Raw genomic sequence first — 22,953 nt, 5'->3', positions numbered from 1 at the left:
ATGTGGTTCTGAGTAAGGCGGAGGTGAGTGGGGAGTGAGTTCCAGGTCTTGGCAGCAAGGAAGGAGAAGGATCTGCCACCCATGGTGGATTTTCGGATGCGCGGGATTACGGCGAGGGCTTGATTGGACGATCTAAGATGGCGGGTGAGTTTGTAGAAGGACAGTCGAGTGTTGAGGCATTCAGGTCCCAGGTCGTAGAGGGCCTTGTGTGCGTGGGTGAGAAGGCGGAAAGTAATTCTCTTGTTGACGGGAAGCCAGTGGAGGTCTTTTAGGTGTGCGGTGATGTGATCATGGCGAGGGATGTCTAATATAAGTCTCGCTGATGCGTTTTGGATGCGTTGGAGTTTTTTCTGTAATTTTGCTGTGATTCCGGCGTATAGTGTGTTACCGAAATCCAGTTGACTCGTGACCAGTGCGTGGGTGACAGTCTTTCTTGTCTCGAGGGGGATCCAGCGGAAGATCTTTTTGAGAATGCGAAGTACGTTGAAGCAGGAGGACGAGACTGCGTTGACCTGTCTGGACATCGAGAGAGAGGAGTCTAGGATGAATCCAAGGTTGCGTGCATGGTCTGTGGGTGTGGGTGCTGTGCCCAGAGCAGAAGGCCACCAGGAGTCGTCCCAGGCAGAGGGTGAAGATCCTAGGATGAGCACCTCCGTTTTGTCTGAATTGAGTTTTAGGCGGCTATGTTTCATCCATTCGGCTACTTCTTTCATGCCTTCGTGGAGATTGGTTTTGGCGGTGTTGGGGTCTTTGGTGAGGGAAAGGATTAACTGGGTGTCGTCGGCGTAAGAGATGATGTTGAGGTTGTGTTGACGAGCGATGGAAGCGAGTGGACTCATGTAGACGTTGAAGAGGGTGGGACTGAGTGAAGATCCTTGAGGTACGCCACAGATGACTTCGGTGGCCTCTGAGTTGAATGGGGGAAGTCGGACTCTTTGAGTTCTCCCAGCGAGGAATGAGATGATCCAGTCCAAGGCTTTTCCTTGTATGCCGATGTTGCTGAGGCGTTGTATAAGGGTGCTGTGGCAGACTGTGTCGAAAGCGGCGGAGAGGTCGAGTAGAATGAGGGCCACTGTTTCTCCGTTGTCCAGTAGTGTTCGGATGTCGTCGGTTGCTGCAATGAGGGCGGTTTCGGTACTGTGTTTGGCTCAAAACCCGGATTGAGATGGATCGAGGGAATTGTTGGATTCAAGGAAGGTGGCGAGCTGGCTGTTGATGGCTTTCTCAATGACTTTGGCCGGGAAAGGGAGGAGGGATATGGGTCGGTAGTTTTTAAGTTCGGAGGGGTCTGCTGTGGGTTTCTTCAGAAGGGCGCTGAGTTCGGCGTGTTTCCAGCATTCTGGAAAGGTGGCAGAGTTGAACGAGCAGTTGATGACCTCCTGGAGATGGGGTGCGATGATGGAGTCAGCTTTGTTGAAGATGTGGTGGGGGCAGGGGTCGGTTGGCGAGCCAGAGTGGATAGAGTTCATTAGGCGGATGGTGTCTTCAGTGGCGATTGGGTACCAGGCGCTAAGGATGTTAGTTGGCGGAGTAGGATCTGAGGGGGGTGGGGAGGGTTGATCGCTGGGAGTATTCTCAAAGCTGTTGTGAATGTCGGCAATTTTGTTGTAGAAGAAGGAGGATAACGCGTCGCAGAGGTCTTGGGAGGGAGTGATGTCGTTAGATGCTGCGGTGGGGTTGGTGAATTCTTTGACGATGTTGAAGAGTTCTTTGCTGTTGTGAGTGTTGTTGTCAAGACGATCCTTGAGTGCTGATTTCTTGGCGGATCGAATCTGCTTCACCTCTGCAAAATAACATTTCTCCCCAGACCTGGTTTGATCATTTCTCCAATCTTTATTCAGTCCCTCCTTTTAATAAGCCGGACACTGTGCTGGGGACTGTGTAAACAGAAAACTCCATAGCTGTACCTGGCCCTTTCCTCGACCTGGCTAACATCCTCAGCTCTGGATGCAATAACCAGAGGTAGACCTTCAGGAATAGACTGCATTCCAGCTTATATCCTTCTGCTAGAAAGAGATAAATTGTCTTTGTATAACTTTTTCTTAACTAATGCCATTATCAGTGGTGCCACAGTACCGGACTCTTGGAAGGTAGCGGACGTCGTCCCGATATATCAGAAGGGGGATGGATTCCATCCAGCCAATTACAGGCTGATCAGCTTGATCAACTGTGCGAAGAGCATTTCTGCCCAATTGGTCTTGAGCAAGATTGAGGAATGGACTGCAGCTAAAGCCATTGTATCCCCCTTTCAGACAGGCTGTAGGAAGAAGATATCCACGATTCATCAGGTTTCCGCTTCCTTTTACTCTATTGGAAGATCGTTGTGGTCGGCAGGGAAACTTGTATGTTGCCTTCATCGACCTTAAATCTGCTTTTGACCTGGTTCCAGGAAGCAGGCTATGGAAGGTTTGGGGTGATATGGGCCATCCCAGGAGGCTCTTGAGCCTATTGATCAGTCTACATGAGGGTAATTATGCCCAGGTTCGCTGGAGAACCCAGGGCCAGGTGACTGAACGATTAACTATCAATTAAGGTGTTCACCAGGGCTGTGCACATGCTCCCACGCTGTGTTCTTTCTATTATCTGCCCTCTTTCTCAATTGATGCACCATCCCTGGTAGGCACAAAATGAACAAGTTACTTACCTTCGGTAACAATGTATCTGTAAGACATATATTAGTTATAAATTCCTTAGCTTAGAATTACCCCCAGGCGTCAGACTGGATCTGAATACATTTTTACTTAGCAGTACCCCTACGTGTCGGTAGGTGGCATCGGTCGACTCCGTCTGTCATGAGCATCGTGGTCACCGGGATGACACAGTGGTGTCTATTTAGACTCCGCTCCTGCGCACTAATGTCAGTTTTGATACGGCGTTCCATGCCAGAAGCACAGAGCCATGCAAGACACTGACCCCTGGTGCACAAAACTAGGGCCCTGTAAGGGAGTCCCTATCCCTAGAAGTCAGTGTGCAGAATGGGGAGGATGGGTGGGGCAGTAAGGAATCTATAACTAATATATGTCTCTTACAGATACATCGTTACCGAAGGTAAGTAACTTGTACATCTGAAATAGACTATTAGTTATAGATTCCTTACCTTAGAATAGATACCCCAGCAATACCAAACCAGGAGGTGGGTCTGCAAACTAAGTTCACACCAGGAAGTCCTGGAGAACAGAACAGCCAAAAAATCCAGTTCTCCGGACTTGGCTGTCCAGACAGTAATGCTTAGTTAACGTGTGCAGGGATGCCCACGTGGCTGTGTGACAGATGTCAACCAGCGGAACTCCACGTCCCAAAGCAGTAGTGGCTCCCGTTGCCCTGGTAGAGTGGGTGCGCAGACCTACTGGAGGTCCTTTTTAGTCAAAGAATAACAGATCTTAATGTATAGGAAGACCCATCCAGAGATGGTACCTTTGTGCACTGCCCGACCTTTCTTGGTGCCCACATAATCCGCAAAGAGTCCACCCGGAAGTCTTTAGTGCGGCCATGGTAGAAAGACAGCGCACATTTTGGGTCCAGACAGTGGAATCTACACTCCTCTTTGGAAGGGTGCAGAGGAGGGAAGAAGGTGGGCAATGTGATGGTCTGACCTATGTGGAAAGAGGTAATCACTTTGGGCAGAAAAGAGGGCTTAGTACGGAGGACTACTTTGTCTGGATGGACAGCAAGAAAGGGAAGTCTGGAAGATAAGCCTGAAGCTCACTCACCCTGCGAGCAGAGGTGATGGCAAGCAAAAAAGCAGTCTCAAAGGAGGCGAAGAGGACAATTATATAGGGGCTCAAAGGAAGCACACACAAGATAAGTGAGGACAAGATTCAAGTCCCACTGGCACAACCCCGCCCCTAGATTAGTTGTAAAAAATGTAGGCATACGATTAGACCAGGCTCTTACTTTAAAAGAACAAGTAGCACAGACAGCTGGCTCATGCTTTCACATAATCACAATGCTCCAGAAAGTCTTTCCTTTACTCCCGGACTTTACTCGCAAAACCTTAGTCCAGGCGTTAGTCATTAGTCTCCTAGACTACTGTAACGGGCTTTTGATCTCAGCTAATGACTCTCTGCTGAGCAGACTTCAAATAGTCCAGAATACTGCCAGACTGGTTCAGAATGCACCTCCTAGGACACCATCGCGCCCCCTACTAGTGAAACTCCACTGGCTGCACATTCGCCAGCGGATAGGTTTAAAGTCTGCTGCATTATTTACAAAGCTCTACACGATCTGGGCCCATCCTATCTGGCCGACAAATTCATTTCCTTAACTCCCTTGCCTGCCCTGCGTTCCAGTAGTAAAAACCTTCTTGAAGTACGTATCATCAAGAGGACAAGATTGGGAGGGAAGGCTCTCTCCTATCTCGTTCCTCGTTTATGGAACAAACTTCCTGACTATCTCAGACTCTGTTCGGAACATTCGACATTTAGGAAACTGTTAAAAACTTTCTTGTTTCTCTCCTACTAACCATGTCAGTCCACAACCCTCCTTAGTATCCGCCAAAGGGCAGAGATACTCCTTTGGTAGTCGATTCCAGCGCTATACAAACCTAAAAATAAATAAATAAATAAATAAATACGAAAGGAGAAGGAGGAAAGAGATGAGTAATGCACTTCAGAAATCTGTTAACAATAGGATCGATGGCCATGCTCAAGAGCTCGGGGTACCAGACTCTTCGTGCCCAGTCCGGAGCCACAAGAATGACTTGGGACTGGTCGCGTTTGATCTTCTTCAGCAATTTTGGCAGAAGTGGTACAGGCAGAAAGGCATACAGGAGGCCGCAACTCCAATTGTGACGAAAAGCATTGGCGAGCGAGAGCCGCCTTGAAAACTCCAACACGCAGAACTGCTGACATTGTGCGTTCTCTTCAGTGGCAAATAAATCTAACCAAGGCTCTCCCTACTGCTAAAAGAGACCTTGCACCACCTTTGAGTGAAGACGCCATTCGTGATCCATCATGCACCGGCGGTGGAGTTTGTCCGCCCTGGCGTTCAGGGAACGTGCTAGGTGTTGAACCACCAGAGGTATGCCCTGAGGTTCCAGCCATGTCCAAGGAGAAGAGCCTCTTGACATAGGGTCCATGACCCGACCCTGCCCTGTTTGTTGGAGTACCACATGGCGGTGGTGTCCGTGAACACCCGCACCACTCTTCCTTTGATAGAAAGAAGGAATGCCTTCAGTGCAAGACGAATCGCCAGGAGCTCCAGAGGGTTGATGTGGTGCCTGGATTCCGCCAGAGACCAGAGGCCTTTGATCTCCGCCTTTCCCATATGACTGCCCCATCCCAGGAGTGACGCATCCGTCACTACTGTGAACTCAGGTTGGGGAAGGGAGAGGGATCTGCTGCTGACCCAATCCTGGTTCGTGAACCACCACTGCAACTGACTTGCAGTCCCCTCCAAAATCTGAACATCATCGAAATGATTCCCCTGGTCCTGCGCCCACTGGAACTTCAGGTCCCACTGCAGAGCACGTATATGCCATCTGGCATGATCCACCAGCAGGATTCAGGAGGCCATGAGGCCCAGCAGCCTCAGGGTCATTCTCACCGAACACCGGGATGGAGGCTGAAACATCGGTATCATAGCCCAAATATACTGGACTTGCTGCTAGGGAGGATAGACCCAAAACTGTGCTGTGTCCAGAACCGCTCCGATAAAAAGGAGCTTAACGGATGGAATCAGGTGCGACTTCAGCACGTTAACTGAGAACCCCAGCAAATGCAGAAAGTCCGTTGTAGTCTGGAGGTGGGAGCCTTCAACAGCCAGTCGTCGAGATAGGGGAAGACTGGAACCCCTGATCTGCGCAGATGAGCTGCGACCACCGCCATCACTTTAGTGAACACCCGGGGGAGGGGGGGCTGGTTAGGTCAAAGGGGAGCGTGGTAAACTGAAAATGCGTGTGGCCTTCCGTGAACCGTAGGTAATGCCGGTGGGCAGGCAAGACGGGGATGTGAAAGTAAGTGTCCTGCAAGTCCAACGCTACCATCAAATCTCCACGGTCGAAGGCAGATAAGACCTGAGCCAAGGTTAACCACTTGAACTTCTCCTTTCGGAGAAAGCGGTTGATGTCCCTGAGGACTAAGCTAGGATGCAGGCCTTTGTCAAGTCAAGTCAAGTCAAGTCAAGTCAAGTCAAGTCAAGTCATAAAATTTGTATAGCGCACTACATACCCGGAGGGTTTCAAGGCGCTTAGGAAGGGGAGGAAGATTATTTGTCAAATATCCATGTTTTAAGCTGCTTTCTGAACGCTAGGTGGTTTTGGGTGAGGCGAAGGTAAGCGGGGAGTGAGTTCCATGTTTTAGCAGCCAGGTATGAGAAGGATCTGCCTCCCATGGTGGTCTTGTTGATGCGAGGAACAGTAGCGAGGGCTTGGTTGGAAGAGCGTAGTTGGCGGGATGGGGTGTAGAAGGACAGCCGAGTGTTTAGGCAATCTGGTCCGATGTCGTAGAGAGATTTGTGTGCGTGGGTAAGCAGCCGGAAAGTGATCCTCTTATTGACGGGTAGCCAGTGGAGGTCTTTAAGGTGACCAGAGATGTGTTCATTGCGTGGGATGTCTAATATGAGCCTGGCTGAGGCGTTTTGGATTCGTTGGAGTTTCTTCTGGAGTTTTGCGGTAGTGCCCGCGTAGAGGGTATTTCCGTAGTCCAGTCGGCTCGTGACCAGAGCGTGGGTGACTGTCTTCCTTGTTTCGGAGGGGATCCAGCGAAATGTTTTTCTGAGCATGCGAAGGATGTTGAAGCAGGAAGAGGATACGGCGCTGACTTGTCTGTTCATTGAGAGTGAAGAGTCCAGGATGACGCCGAGGTTCCGTGCGTGGTCTGTCGGGATGGGTGCTTTTCCGAGGGCTTCCGGCCACCAGGAGTCGTCCCATGCAGAGGGGGATGTACCTAAGATGAGGACTTCTGTTTTGTCTGAGTTCAGTTTCAGACGGCTTTGTTTCATCCATTCGGCAACTTCTTTCATTCCTTCGTGTAGGTTAGTTTTGGCGGTGCTGGGGTCATTGGTGAGAGAAAGGATTAGTTGAGTGTCGTCCGCGTAAGAGATGATGTTGAGGTTGTGTTGGCGTGCGATGGCCGCGAGGGGGCTCATGTATATATTGAAGAGGGTGGGACTGAGTGAGGAACCTTGAGGTACGCCGCAGATGACTTCAGAGGCCTCGGACTTGAATGGAGGAAGGCGGACTCTCTGGGTTCTTCCGGTGAGGAACGAGGTGATCCAATCAAGTGCTTTTCCTTGGATTCCGATGTTGTTGAGGCGTTGAAGAAGGGTGCTGTGGCAGACTGTATCGAATGCTGCAGAGAGGTCGAGGAGGATGAGGGCGACTGTGTCTCCATTGTCCAGTAGAGTTCGAATGTCGTCTGTTGCTGCGATGAGGGCGGTCTCAGTGCTGTGTTTTGCTCGGAAGCCAGATTGTGAGGGGTCGAGGGATTTGTTGGCTTCGAGGAAGGTGGCGAGCTGGTTGTTGACTGCTTTCTCGATGACTTTGGCCGGGAATGGAAGAAGCGAGATGGGGCGGTAATTTTTGAGTTCGGTGGGGTCCGCTGTTGGTTTTTTCAGAAGGGCGGTGAGTTCGGCGTGTTTCCAGTCTTCTGGGAAGGTAGCGGAGTTGAAGGAGCAGTTGATGACGTCTCGGAGGTGCGGTGCTATGACGGAGTCTGCTTTGTTGAAGATGTGGTGAGGACATGGGTCTGTGGGGGATCCTGAGTGGATGGAATTCATCAGGTGGATGGTGTCCTCAGTGGAGATTGGGTTCCAGGCGTTAAGGGTGTTCATGGGGGGAAGATGGTCAGCAGATGGTAGGGTGGGTTGGTTTCCGGGTTGGTTGTCAAAGCTGTTGTGGATGTCTGCAATCTTGTTGTGGAAAAAAGAGGCTAGGGAGTCGCAGAGGGTTTGAGAGGGGGTGATGTCGTTGGAGTTGGCCGAGGGATTGGAAAATTCCTTGACGATGTTGAAAAGTTATTTGCTGTTGTGGGCGTTGTTGTCAAGTCGATCCTTGAATGCTGTTTTCTTGGCTTTTCGGATCAGTTGGTGGTGAGTGCGGGTGGCGCTTTTGAAGGCGTCCTTGGTGCTGGAGGTTGGGTCTTTTTTCCAGGCCTTTTCAAGGGAGCGGCAGAGTTTCTTGGACTTCTTGAGATCCTCGTTGAACCATGAGGCTTTCTTGCTGCCAGGTTTGCTTTGACGTTTTTTCAGTGGAGCTAAAGTGTCGGCGGTGTTGGATAACCATAGGGTGAGGTTGGCGGCGGCTTCGTTGGCGTTAGAAGAGAGGGCTGGGGAGTTTCGAAGGAGCGATGCGGAGATTTGGTCCGTGGTGATTTTGTTCCAGTTTCTTTGCAGGGTGGGTTGGGAGTGGTTGATGGGTTTCGGCTTGTTGTAGGTAAAGTGAACGCAGCTGTGGTCGGTCCAGAGGAGATCCGTAGTGTGGCTGAAGGAGACATGATTGCTGGATGTGAAGATGGGGTCGAGTGTGTGACCAGCGATGTGGGTGGGGGAAGTGACTAGTTGTTTAAGTCCGAGGTTGGCGAGGTTGTCCAAGAGGGTGGTGGTGTTGCGGACGTTGGTCTTTTCAAGATGAAAGTTGAGGTCTCCCAGAAGGATGTAATCTTTGGAGGGGAGCGCGTGTGGGGTGATGAAGTCCGTAATGTCTTCGCTGAATTTTGCGCGGGGTCCTGGTGGTCTGTAGAGGAGGGTGCCTCTGAGTGTGGTCTTGGGGTCGATGTGGATCTGGAAGTGAAGGTGTTCGGAGTTGGCGAGGTTGGCGTCAGAGCTGGTTGAGATGCGGATTGATTTCTTATGGACGATAGCGATTCCTCCTCCTGTGTGGTTGGTTCGGTCTTTGCGAGTGATCTTATAGTCTTCAGGGATGGCAATGGTGATGTCTGGGGTGGAGGAAGCATTCATCCATGTTTCCGTAAGGAAGGCGATGTCTGGAGAGATGGTGTCTAGAAGATTCCATAGGTCAATTGCGTGCCTGTGGACCGATCGGGTGTTGAGAAGGATGCATCGTAGGTGGTTGGGGTCGGGGATCTGTGGAGTGGTTGTAGCAGAGATGTGGTCGGTGCCGCTGAATTTGCAGGAGTAGCAGGAGAAAGGTCCATGGGTGTGTCCAGGAGCGGCTAGGACGCAGTTGGGAGCGCGACCGGGGTTGAGGGCTAGGAGGGTGGCGGCATCATAGGTAATGCGGGAGGGCTGGGGAGCGCGAGGGGCAGGGGGTCTGGCGCTGGGCGCGGTCCAGGCGCGGACGGGCGTAGACGGGCTTACCTTTGGCGCACCTTCGGCGCGGGTTGGGCGCGGTCGCTGCGCGTAAACGCTGCGCGCGGGAACTCCTGTCATATATGGAGAGTGGAGGGGGAGGGGCGAGGGAGGATCAGCTGGGAGGCGGGATCAGGTCGTAGGGGAAGGCTCCGAAGTACAACCACAACAACAACAAAATGGCGCGATGTTTAAATGGGGTCAGAGTCACAAACAGCGCGTATTCTACCTGCCCAGCGCACAACACTGTAAATACCAAGAAGTAGTGGGAGTAGCAACCCTGACCTACTTCGGGCACAAGGACGCGTTTGACAAAGAGATCCATAACTTCCTGGAAGAGAAGGGCCAAATGAACCTCCGACATGGTATGAAATCCCCACAAACTGCATGACCCTTACGCACTCCGCTGCTTGCGGAACTCCGCGTAGACCGCCAGAGTTTTTTTGTCACTTTGCGGAGTTCCTCACTGAAGAACTCCACATAGGCTTAATCTTATCATGAAAAAATAGATATCAGTCATATGTTAAGAAACAAGGGTGAGTAGAAACCTTTTGGGTGGAGTAAAATTTAAGATATTATTATTGTGATTTTTTGGGCAATTAGTTGATTTTTGCAAGCACTAACTCTTCTCTGTGTAAAGTAAAGACCTTGAGAGTTTTGTAACTTTCAGATACTCAAATTGTGGATTCTATTGCAATTAAAAATATTTCCAGGCCTGAAATTTCTTTGGAGGTTGCATGCGGGCAGCCTAAGTTATCCTGTAAGAGTTTCTTGATGAATTCTATTGCAACTACAATATGTGCCCTCTCATGTAAAGTCAGGTTGTTAGAAGCTTTTCTGCAACTCAAGATACGCCTTACTTTTCACCCGGTGTGGATGCATTTCTCATGTTTAGTGATATCTCCTTTCTGGGTATAACGTTTCTGGCTTTCCCCTCCTGTATATGGCTTTAGTCCAGTGTGAATTCTCTCATGTGAAATGACATTGTATTCAAGACTAAACCTTATCTGACATTCAGAACACACATAAGGCTTTCTTCCCCCGTGTGAGTTCGCTCATGTCAAGTGAGAAGTAATTTGTAACCAAAACATTGCTTGCATTTCGAGCACTCATAAGGTTTTTTCCCAGAGTGGGATCTCTCATGAGGCATAACACTGTCTTTCAGATTCAACCTTTTATGGCATAAGGATTTTCTCCAGTGTGGAGTTTCTCATGGTGAGATAGCGTTTTTCTCTGCAGCTTTTCTGGCATTCAGAGCACTCATAAGGTTTTGCATCAGTATGGAGTCGCTTATGGTTAGTGAGGCTGTGCCTATCAAATAGGAATTTCTGGCATTCAGAGAAATTGGTAATGTTTTTCCCCTGTGTGCGTCTGCTCATGTAGAGTGAGATTGAGTTTAAAATTTATGCTTTTCTGGCATTCAGAGAACTGAATTATTTTGATGGTGTGTTTTCTTATGGCGCTTGTAACCATCTCTACCTCTGAATCTTTTCTGACATTTAGAGCACTGATAATTGTATTCACCAGTGTGGATTCTCACATGTTCAGTGAGATGAGATTTTTGGCTGAAACATTTTTGGCATTCAGAGCACTGATAAGGTTTTTCCCCAGTGTGGATTCTTATATGCTGAGTGAGACTGCTCTTTTGAATGAAGCATATCTGGCATTCAGAGCACTGATAAGGTTTTTCCCCGGTGTGGATTCTTATATGCTCAGTGAGATTGCTTTTTTGACTGAAACATATCTGGCATTCAGAGCACTGATAAGGTTTTTCCCCAGTGTGGATTCTTATATGCTCAGTGAGATTGATTTTTCGACTGAAACATTTGTGGCATTCAGAACACTGATAAGGTTTTTCCCCAGTGTAGGTTCTTATATGCTGAGTGAGACTGCTTTTTTCACTGAAACATTTGTCACATTCAGTGCACCAATAACGTTTTACCCAAGTGTGGGTCCTTTTATGTTTAGTGAGTCTCATTTTGTCACTGAAACATTTGTGGCATTCAGAGCACTGATAAGGTTTTTCCCCAGTGTGGGTTCTTATGTGCCGAGTGAGACAGCTTTTTTGACTGAAACATTTCTGGCATTCAGAGCACTGATAAGGCTTTTCCCCAGTGTGGATTCTCACATGTGCAGTTAGAAGTGATTTAAGGTTGAAATGTTTTGGGCATTCAGAGCACTGATAAGGTTTTTCCTCAGTGTGGATTCTTGTATGTTCAGTGAGTCTGCATTCGCAACTGAAACATTTCTGGCATTCAGGGCACTGATAAGGTTTCTCTCCAGTGTGGGTCATTATATGCCGAGTGAGACTGTTTTTGTCAATGAAACATTTCTGGCATTCTGTGCACTGATGAGGTTTTTCCCCAGTGTGGGTTCTTGTATGCCGAGTCAGAGTGCTTTGATCACTGAAACATTTCTGGCATTCAGAGCACTGATAATGTTTTTCCTTAGCCTTAGAGTGGTATCTTGCATGCTGTGTGAGACGGCTCTTGTTTTTGAAACATTTCTGGCAATCCGGGCACTGATAAGGTTTGTCCACAGAGTGGGTTATTGCATGTCGAGATAGGCTCGATTTGTTACAAAACCTTTTCTGGCATTCAGAGCACTGATAAGGGTTTTCCCCAAAGTGGATTCTCATATGTTCAGTGAAATAAGATTTTTGGTTGAAACTTTTTGGGCATTCAGCGCACTGGTAAGGTTTTTCCACAGAGTGGGTTAATGCATGTCGAGATAGACTCGGTTTGTTACAAAACCTTTTCTGGCATTCAGTGCACTGGTAAGGTTTTTCCACAGAGTGGGTTAATGCATGTCGAGATAGACTCGGTTTGATACTAAACCTTTTCTGGCATTCAGAGCACTGAAAAGGTTTTTCCCCAGTGTGGATTGTCATATGCTCAGTGAGATAGGATTTACGCCTGAAACTTTTTTGGCATACTTTGCACTGAGAGTGGTTTCCCCCTGTGTGCATTCTGTCAAATTCTGTGAGATAAGATTTATGGCTGTATCTTTTTGGGCACAGGTAACTTTTTTCCCCAACTTCGGTTATTTTACCTCGATTTTAGAGTCAGGCTTGTTTAGATAATGTTCAGCCCTTATCTCTAAAAGAAATTGTGTGTAATCTTCTCAACACTTGAATTGAGCAAAAAATGTCGGGAAGCAGTCCTGTAACAGCTGTTGACATTTTTCTAGCAGATAATAGTCTTTAGGTAATAGCCTCTCCGGCAGCAACTTAATTTGTGACTGAAGTTTTTCTCAAATCTATTTGTATAGGTTCTTAGCAATGAAGTAATAAGGTGTTAGTCTGATATTTAATGATTAAACTGATAAGTAACTTTTTGCACTGATGTAATGGCAGTAACTAAGGGCGTTAGAACGTGCAGAGTACTATTGTGGATCATTAGTCGCAGAACATCAGTTCCTTCTTCCCTTTCTATGTTTGGTGTAAGGTTAAGGTTTGTAGTTCTGAGGATGAGGATTTTTTTACATTAGCTATAGCTATAGCGCAATGGTGCTCCTTTAATCCATTTTTATATTTAACAGTTTTACATATCACTCCTGCACAACAGATAATGTTGAGGCGATTTACAAGAATTACAGAACAGTACACAATAAAATGGAAACAATCTGAGATGGTCATTAACACAATAAAGTGGTACATTTTTAAGGTTTTCGCAAGAGTGAGCAGAGTGGGTCAAGGTGTTATATCCCGAGGCAGATAGTCTCAAACTTGCGTAACTGGTTAAAAACGGTTTTTGAACAAAGGTGATTTTCGAATCTTTTGGTTGTTAACGTGTCAGCTTCGGAGTCTTCTTTCAGCGTCTTTTCTTTGATGGTATCCAGAAGAAACCTTTAGTTGTAACTTTCTTTTATGTAGTGTGTGCTTCCTCTCTAGAATTACATGATGCTTTAGATGAACGTTATTCTGTCATGCTGAGGCAATTTGTCTTTCTGATAATATTTCAGATGAGGATGCTGAAGCGGTCTTTCTACATTATTTCTGATGCTGTGTGCACAGATATGGCTTTGCTCTGGGTTAATGAAATGCAACATTAGAGACTTCACTTACAGGTATAGTACTTGCCACACTTAGATTTTTGGAAATTGTTTAAACGTAGAATGCTGGATGTCCTTCAGTTTTTCAAAATAATCCTTCTTATGGCACTGACATTCAGTTGCTTAGTGCTAAATCTTGCTTTCTTCGTCCGTAATTTCAATCACCTATAGTATTAAAATTAAATAGTTAATACATGTACATTTCCAAAAATATAATTTACAAGCTAAATCAATGCAGAATTTTGAAAATGCTGAGCTGTTTTTCAGACAGAGCAGAGAGTAGAATGGTAGCATGAGAGTACTTGGATGTAGGAGTGAGGATTTGTAGAATTTTCAACATTTTATTAAGCTCACAAAGGATACATGTACCCTATGGAGTTGCAACGTAGAATCCCAAAGGCAGATATTAAAGTCATATGGACTGGCACCAAACAGATATTAAAAATATATATACTATTAATTAATTTGTAATGCAGATTTCTGGGAAGGAAATGACTCCTCCACGGACAACAGGCGGTTTCCCCTGCCCTGAGTTACGACCTACTTGTATCTGGTTTCCTGACTTTTGAGTTTTGGGTCTGCCTCAAGCAAATCTATTGTGTGCTGCGAGGATTGTGCCTAGACCTATCCCTCAACTATGGTCCTGAGTGTGAATCAAGGGCAATGAAATTAAGGCGTACTTTCATGTGTTCATTTTATTCCACCTGATTATCAGTTGTTAGTTTTTTCTTCACCTGGATTTACTGGGTGCAGAAAACCAGGACACAATCTTTTTCCAGACAGAAAAATTAGATTGGAAAGATGCATAAGACTCTGGGTGCAGCAGAAGCAGCCAAGACTTATGCTGTTTTTTTCACTAACTGGGGGAAACACACAATTCTTCCCTCTGTTGGTGTTCACAGTTGTTGTCAGCCTGTGATTCGGCGTTGAGTGCAGAGCGTATCGATTAGAGCCGAGGGGCCGAGCCGAGGAGGAGTTGATGAGCTAGCGGAGCCTGGGACGACAGCCAGGGTTTGTTTTGTGACCGGTTCCCGCTTCACCCGCGTCCTGTTATACGGGCGCTTTAAGTTCTACGGATCTGCTGTGGCGGTGCTAAGGCGCTGCTAGTGCTGCTCGTGCGGCGGCTGCTGCAGGGCACAGAGGAGCACAGAGGAGCCTTGGCCTGCCGCCTGATTTATGTAAAAAATGTGTTTATTTTTTTTTTTTCCCACAGTCCACAGGCAAAAATTACATCATCACTTGGTCCCACGCAAGGGATCAGAAAGCCCCAACAGAATTATAACAGGTGTACAAAGTGTATTGATCAATATAAACCAGCTCCTCCTCTTATTAGATAAGCCAAATGAAAGATACAGCTTCTAAGTGCCCCGGAGCTGAGAGAGAGAGATAAAAAAGAAAAAAAAGAAGAACATGCAACTTTGCTAAGCCAGCAGATAGGTCTAAAGTAAAGTCAACGGCCTTCTGTAACGGTAATTTCTCCAGGTTATGTTATGTTATGTTATGTTAATTTGGCTCTTTTATAGCGCACGGCTACTCCGTGGAGTGTCCCAGTGACAAAGACCCGAAGGAGAGAAAATCCAGGGCAGATGCAGAGCAACAGAAAAAAAATTACTGGGTAAAAAGCCATGTCTTCAGTTCCTTCCTGAAAACCAGTAAATTGCTGATTTTCCTAAGGGAGACGGGCAGGGAGTTCCAGCTCCGTGGTGCCATGTATCGAAAAGAGCGACCTCCAATTCTAGCCCGTCTGATGGGAGGAACAGAAGCCATGGCCAAAGAAGCTGATCTCAAAGTTCTAGAGGGCAGATAAAAGGCAAGACGCCTTCTGATGTATTTGGCCCCTGCAAGATGAAGCGCCTTAAAGGCGAGAGTCAACGCCTTAAAAGTAATCCGTCTCGCGACAGGGAGCCAGTGAAGCCTTTTAAGCAGCTCCGGTGCACTCGCTCTTCGATGAAGGCCAAAAATGGCCCTTGCAGCGGAGTTCTGCACTAGCGGAAGGCGCGCAAGAAGAAATTTTGGCAATCCCAGATAGAGCACATTAGCATAATCTAGGCGAGATCCTATCAAAGCCTGTACTGTGGTCTTTCTGTGCTCCAGGGACAAAATCAGAAGGAATTTCCTTAGCATTTTTAAAATGCCAAAGCATTTCCCTGTGAGCTCGCGAATCTGAGGCCCAAAGGAAAGGCCCTCATCAATCTGGACGCCAAGATTCTTTGCCTTGGAAGAGGCATCTGCCGGAGGGTACATGTCAGGAGGCCACCAGGCCTTCCATCTCGGATCAGGCAGGCAGCCAAAGAAAAGCAATTCCTATTTATTGGAATTACATTTCAGACTGTGCTGTTTAAACCAGTCAAAGACCGCTCCCAAACAGTCCCTGATCCGCATACCATCAAAGTCGGAGCCCTTAGTGCAGGTGAAAAGGAGCTGGGTGTCATCAGCATAGGATACAATCTGGGCACCAAACGACTCCGCCACTGCCGCCAGAGGGGCCATATAGATATTAAAAAGGGTGGGGCTCAAGATAGAGCCCTGAGGCACCCCCACCTCCATGTCGGCGGAGAAAGGTGGCGCCCAGACCGTTTGCCGACGACCGGATAAGAATGACTCGAACCACTTCAACACCACTCCACGCAATCCGATCTCCCAGAGTCTTAAAAGGAGACCGTCATGGGGAACGGTGTCAAAGGCCGCCGACAAATCCAGCATAACTAATATGGCCTTTCCACCTAAATCCAGAACTTCCCGGATGGCATCAGTAACTTCAAGGAGAGCGGTCTCCGTACTCATGTTGGTGAGAAAACCCGACTGAGTATCGCGAAGGATGTCATTACTCTCAATGTAGTCAAGAGGGAGATGTGAACATGCTTCTCAACCACCTTTGCCAGAGCCGGGAGAAGGGAGATCGGCCTATAGTTAGCATGGATTAGATGGTCCAAATTGGGCTTCTTGACATGTGGCAGGATCAAGGCATGCTTCCAGACCTGGGGAACCACCCCTGTGCTTAAAGACATGTTGAGCACCGGGTTAAACAAAGGGTTTAAGGCCGGGGCTACTTTTCCAAGGCATTTAGCAAGACAGGGATCCTGCGGGGAGCCAGACTTGAGCTGGGTGAGAAGGTCAAGAGAGGCAGGTAGGGACAGAGGAGGAAACTCAGAAAGAGAGGGGTCTTCCACTACCAAGGATGGGAACCGAGAGAGCCTGTGCTCAGATACAGATACTGAACTCATGGGGGAAAAAGTATCTTGAATAGCTTTAATTTTAGAGGTGAAAAAGATTGCAAGTTGATGGACCCATGCTTCCGTATGGGAGTGGGATGGTAATATCGAGGTAGGGGAAATAAAATCTTTTACAATGCGGAAAATTTCTTTACTCTTATTGGCCGCGTCCTCAATTCTTTTGTCATAATAAGTTTTTTTCCCAGCCATAATATGGCGGTGATAGAGCTTCATGAGTTCCCTATATTTATTTTTGTCACTGGGATCATACATGCGGCGCCAGGCCCTTTCAGCTTTTTTACACTCTCGGCGCAGCTCACCAAGAGAAGGAGTGAACCACGGTGCCGAGGCGCGGTTGCAGGATTTTCTAGAAGTAGACATGGGAGCTAACTCCTCAAATCTATCCACTAGCCACCTATGTAGCAGATCCAAATCTTCCTCTAAAATACCAGACAGTTGACAAGGGTGCATGGAGAGTGCAGATACCAGCATTTCAGGAGAGACCCGGTGAAAAGCCCTAGCAGTCCCTCTAGGGCCTTCCAACGATCTGGAGGAAGTAGTGATGACAGGAGAAATAATAAAATTTATTAAAAAGTGGTCAGACCATAGGACAGGGATCGGGGGGGATACGCAGATCGCAGCTGTAGAAAAAATGTGGTCTAAAGTGTGGCCTTTGTTGTGTGTGGGGACAGAAACATACGGTAACAGCCCTAGAGGAGCTGTAATGTCCCACAACTTAACAACATCCAAATCACTACCAACATCCATGTGTAAATTAAAATCACCCAACAATATGCAATGTTCGGATTTTAAACAAAGTGCAGAAAGAACAGCCTGCAGTTCCTCGAAAAAAAGACCTCTGGGACCCGGGGGTCTATAAATTAAAAGCCCAACACAGGCTTGGCGTGGGGATAGCAAGAGGGTAAAGCCGAGAGACTCACAGCCCGAAATATTATCCGTGGGGAGAGTGGCGCAGGGGAAGCGCTTGTCAACTACCAAAGCGATCCCGCCGCCTCTTCCTAAGGCCCTGTCCTTTCTGATAATGACATAATCAGTAGGAATGGCATTCGCTAGGTCAGGGCCAGAACTTTCTCCCAGCCAGGTCTCAGTTAAGAAAAGACAGGGCGGCTTGGACTCCATCAACAGATTGTGGATGTCCTAAGAATGCCTGCTGAGAGATCTGGTATTGAGAAGAGAGCAAGGATTGTAAGTTGGCAGGGTCGCAAGGGATGCGACATGAGAGCCGACCAAACGCCATCCGCAACCAGGGCAGCCTTTTCTCAAAGCCCGCCTACCAGGAAAGATGCAGTGGCACGTAGCCACCTAGCACCGAAGGGAAAGGAGCTCCACAAAAGTATAGGAGCGCAAAGTGGTAGAGAAAGAGGAGAGACCGCCGATAGGAAGACCCACGTCCGCACCCGTCCGCATCTGGGACGCTGACGGGTGCAGACGGGCTTACCTTAGGCGCTTCTTTGGCGCGGGATAGGCGCGTCCGCAAAGCGCGTCCGCTGCGCGGAGCGGAAAGCCCCTGAACTTATAGTCGCTCAGGGGGAGTGACAGGAGAGCCGCACCACTGGTCCGCCGACCGGCGTGCAAGATCTCCTCCCAAAATGGCCGCTACTCCAATCCCACAGCACCCAGCGGCACCTCGTATGCCGGACTGGAGTGGGGAAGAAAGAAAAAGACAGGTCCCCTCCCACAGTGCTGTTGCCACCCAACACAGGCGGGGAAGACCGGAAACAAAAGTGCACAGAAAACAGCGAGGAGAAAGCACCAGGCTTTCCGCCACAGGTGCCGAAAAAGAAAAGGTACAAGTGGGAATAAGGGTCAGAAAGGCGGAAGACACAGCCTGTCCAAATATAAAAGCACTCGGCAATAAGTAGTGCTGGCGCTTGCAATCAGCGCGATGGTTCCAGGAGCAGTACTGGGGAAAGCGGTGACACGCGCTAGCACTCAGCGCGAGGAAATAATTAAAATAAACACAGCGCGTTAGCAGTCAGCGCGCAATGCATATAATTAAAAACAAAGTTAGTCCTGGCCTCTAGAAGACACACGAGTTTCAGGGAAGGCCGTTAATCCCAGATTTGCCATTCTACCCACGTCTACAGCGAGATGAAGCCCGGTAACATCCTCCGAGTCCTCACCTGGTTTAAGGTTGCTCCACCGAGGTGTTGAATGCGGAATAGCCAAAAAGCATGGACAAACTCATCTTAACATGGGATAAGTAATTATGAATCTAACAAGGAACAAAGAAAAAAACCTAAAAAAATACCCACCCCCCACCCCACCCCACAACGAGAGGTTGGTCGACACTGGGATTGTGATCAAAACAAGAAGAGATGGCGGGCTCTGATGGTGGAGGGACACACCGCAGACGGACGGCCCTGGGAGAGGAAGGAGACAAGGGGCCCCCATTTAAATTCGAAATTCTTATAATTATCCCTGAAAATATCAGCCATACGTTCTAGGCTAAGCAGTCTCCAAAGACGAGAGTGCCATAGGGAAATAGCTGGAGCCTCCCTTCTCTTCCACTGCCAGGGTGACCTTAAACTGCCCCACACGCACCACTCTTAAAGTATGGGACTCAATTTCGGGCGACAACAGGTGGACTTCTTTTCCATCCCCATTCACTCCAATCCATTTCAATCCAGCTTTCCCCCCGCCCAACATGAGGGACCCTTTGATGCCTGGAGAAGGCGAGGCTGCTTAGCTCTAATACATTTTTTCCACAATTTTGATCCCCTTACTTGTGATCAATGTCAAAGGGACTTTGAATTGAAGAACACGGAAAGATATCAGTATATCCAGTAAATGCACTGGGCCCTCACACCTCAGATACGGGAGGCTGCTACTCGATCTGTCACAAAAGTCGAGGCCTTTCTCACCAAGACTGCTAAAATGAAAGGGGTGATCTAATTTATCTATAGCTTCCTCCTTAAAACAGTGCTTTCCCCACGCCCCCGGTATATGTCTATGTGGGAAGACTTAATTCACCGTCCTATTTCCGATGAGGAATGGACGCATCTATGGTCCGACATCCCACGCTTCAATCATTCCTCAGAACTCAGGGAACTGCCGCCTGATTTTACGTATACACAAATCATTGAGCAGAGCAGAGCTGAGCAGAGGAGTGGAGGGAAGTGCCTACATCTGCCGTCTGTAGGTGGACTGGCTCTGGATCCCGCTTCTGCTCCTGAACGATTGCCAGCATTCTCCCTTGTACTCTTGACAGCGATGAATAGCAACGAACAAGCAATGACCAGTGAGTGGTGAGTGACAAGAGGTGTGTGGCATGTGGCGAGTAGTTAAGGTTGATCGGTCCGTAAGTCGCTGAGCCTTTTCAGTCTGTAATAAGTCTGTAATACAAAATCTGAGAAATTATGCAAAGGGGAAAGTGACAATAGACTTTGATCCTGTTGAAGCACCCCTCGACCCCTTAATTACTCTGCATGCCTAGACTACAGCCCTACCCGGAGCTCGGATATTAATCAATTGAATAATGAATTAGTTAATTAAATAAGTAACCAGCAGCACCGGCGGATTCTGTACGGAGGTGTGCTTTGGGGGTGTTTTCCCTTGGAGGTGTTAGGAGGTGTTTTTGTCCAATCAAAGCACCATTTGGTCTTGTCACTGGCCCGTTTGATTCTCTGAAAGAAGCAAGACTTCTTCACCTTAGAGGGTGTATTACGAGGTCAGGAAAAGGGCGGCCACCTTTCCCTCCTATCAAAAGGAAACGAAAAATACAACAAACACTAATATTAGATACGTTTAAAATAAAACAGACAGGCGAGTCCTTTAAATCATCTAAGGTCCATACATTTGGGAAACTGGGAAAGTCGCCGTCAAAGTTTGATTTTATGAAAGATCTAACTGGTGCTATGCTAACATTGCTAACTAACCCATGTGATCTTCAAACTCTGATTAAACCACTGAGTAGAACAAATATTATAACCCTTAAGCAAGGAGTAAGTGAACTAGGCCACCCTGAGTCTGAAGCTGAAGTCGAACAAATGTCAAATTCAACTTAGGACCAAGTCAACCATTGGGGTCAAATAACGGACCTAGAGATGTTAACTATTCCACTTACTGGTCGTTCACAACAAGAGGACGCAAAATGCATAAATCTAACAACGGGAGATACTCAGCAATTACTACCAACTAGGCATCCAATGCCAATAGAAGTGCAAGTAAAAATCAGAACAGCTAACGGGATAGGGGAACCATCTAATTTGGGACAAATAAATCAACGAGAGCAAGAAGCTCCAAATGAACTAAATGGTGGGGTGAAAATCATAAGGGAAGCCAATACCCCACTGAAATCGAATCTTACTCTGTCTAAAATAAATTCAGTTAAAAAACAGGACCAGTCGAAATGTAATCAAAATAACGGATCTCAAATTAATAAGGACGAATACAACAGAAACCCAGAAACTCTGCAGCGTTGGAGTACTCCGTATCAAAAAGACGTTTTGAATAGTAGTCCACAATTCATTCATTCTTGTGATGAGGGACATAATTTTCAAGGACCACAAAAAGAGGAGTATAAGGACCTATCATTCATAAATGGGCAACACCATAACCCAGGTATTCAGGTAGCAGGAAGTGGGAACGCAGGAGCAATTTGGGATTTATTCTTCAAAACCTTTAACATATAAGTCCAACAAAAAGGAGGTCCAAATAGATCTCTTGAGTGCTACGGCATCCTCTGTTGCCGGAACTGAGCAGAAGACAAAAACACAACATAATCTAATAGTAAGGGCACAATCTCAGCCAATATCTACATATGCAGAGTGTAGTTGTGCCCCACTAATTAACAAACTGGTTACCATTCCGGATATTTTAAAAACAATAATTGACGATGTCAAAGGGAATTTTCCTAATGTGAGAATTCAACCCATCAAGACCGACTGCCCCTCTAAAGATACAATAAAATGTAAAGACAATACTGTTGTTGTTAAAGATAAAATAGATGATAAAACAAAAGATCAAGAAGTGATAAACATATGCTCGACACAATCAACAATGACAGACGCAGCTCCGGAAGTTTAACTATCAAAAAGTCAGAGGAAAAAGCAATGGAAAGCAAGAAATAAAGCTTCTAAAAGTATAAAAACAAATACAAATGCATCAGATATAGTGAGATTGAACACTGGAAACAACCATGAACAAATATCATATTGTGAAGGTGAGGGTAAACAAATGTCTCCAACAAAACCCCTTTACCCTCTATTTAATAAAGATCTATCGGAGGTACAAGCAGTTATGAAAAATAAATGCCTAAACAAGCAAGCTGATAGTATAAAAATGATAGAGTATGGGAAAATTCAGTCCTTAGAAATGCTGCAAGTGGAGGAATGTAATAAACAGGTGGAGAATAAGCCATCATAATTGGAAACAAATAGAGCAAAGAGTGAGAGTATCAGAGGGGATAAAACGGATAGAGATTTGTTAAAAACCTGGAAGGATATTAAATTACCACACGATCTGGGAACCAAAACGAAGCAGTTACATAAACATCGACAATCATGGTCTCAAACTGTTAATAATCATAATGAAGGGTTAATTGCGCATGCTCAAGGTGAAAATAGCCTGCAACAAATTAAATTACATAACCCAGATCAAAAAGAAGGAGTGGTGCAGGTAATTTCTACGCCAGAATATAAATCTAGGGGTAATAATGATATCATGACTCGTGGGAACATATTAAAATGCAGTACCCTCATTAAAGAAAATTAAATGTACCGACATAGAATCAATTGAATTCCACACATCAAGAATAATAATCGCATATCAACATTAGTAATTTGGACATCTTCTACTGCTGCCAGCCTTATTATGCAAGAACATAATCTCTTTCAGGACTGGGGAATAAAAATAACAACTCCCCTGCAACTTTCCTATCCTAGCCCTTTTGTTTTAACAAAATTACAAAATCATAACCAATGAGAACCAATAATAATAAGAAATACTCAATGTTAAAAAACCCACAGGTATGACCAACAGGCATCTTTTAAAATTATTAGAGGTAAAAAAAGTAGACCTAATATTTGACAATGTCAAATTAGGTTGGCTAACAGCAGCCCCATAATGTCAGGCAGGATTGACATCTACAATCTGAAGTTTCTTTAAGGTGGCCAACAATTATGAATAAAAGGGTCAGATTATGTTCGTGGAATATAAATGGGGTTCAAGCAAAGATTCAGAATAACCAACTCGCTACTTTGTGTTGTTTTCAAATCATTTGTTTACAAGAGACTTGGGCTTTAGTTCTTTTTAGATTGGAAGGGTATAGGGTTATTTCTCATTAGCTAAGAGAACAAGTAACTATGGCAGACCTTGTGGGGGTTTGGCTATTTTTATATCAACTGAGCTAAAAATGGAAAGTGAAATGAACGTCTCAAGTCAAAAGGATTATCTAATTGTCAAAATAAGATACAAGGAA

At 46.6% G+C, this 22,953-nt stretch overlaps 1 long non-coding RNA gene across 2 annotated transcripts in view; it reads right to left on the bottom strand.

Moving 5' to 3' along the window:
- LOC147737729 (uncharacterized) overlaps positions 1-22,953 on the bottom strand; it is a 167,922-nt gene that overhangs the window by 8,194 nt on the left and 136,775 nt on the right. For both annotated transcript variants that reach the window (XR_015300850.1, XR_015300851.1), the window contains one exon: positions 13,313-13,464. This is a non-coding gene — a long non-coding RNA (uncharacterized LOC147737729). The remainder of the gene's footprint in view (positions 1-13,312; positions 13,465-22,953) is intronic.

The sequence above is a fragment of the Lissotriton vulgaris genome, chromosome 1_1 (genome assembly GCF_964263255.1).
Source record: "Lissotriton vulgaris chromosome 1_1, aLisVul1.2, whole genome shotgun sequence".
Taxonomy (NCBI): Eukaryota; Metazoa; Chordata; class Amphibia; order Caudata; family Salamandridae; genus Lissotriton; species Lissotriton vulgaris.
Note: the sequence above shows the minus strand (reverse complement) of the source record. Positions and strands in the feature narration are given on the sequence as shown.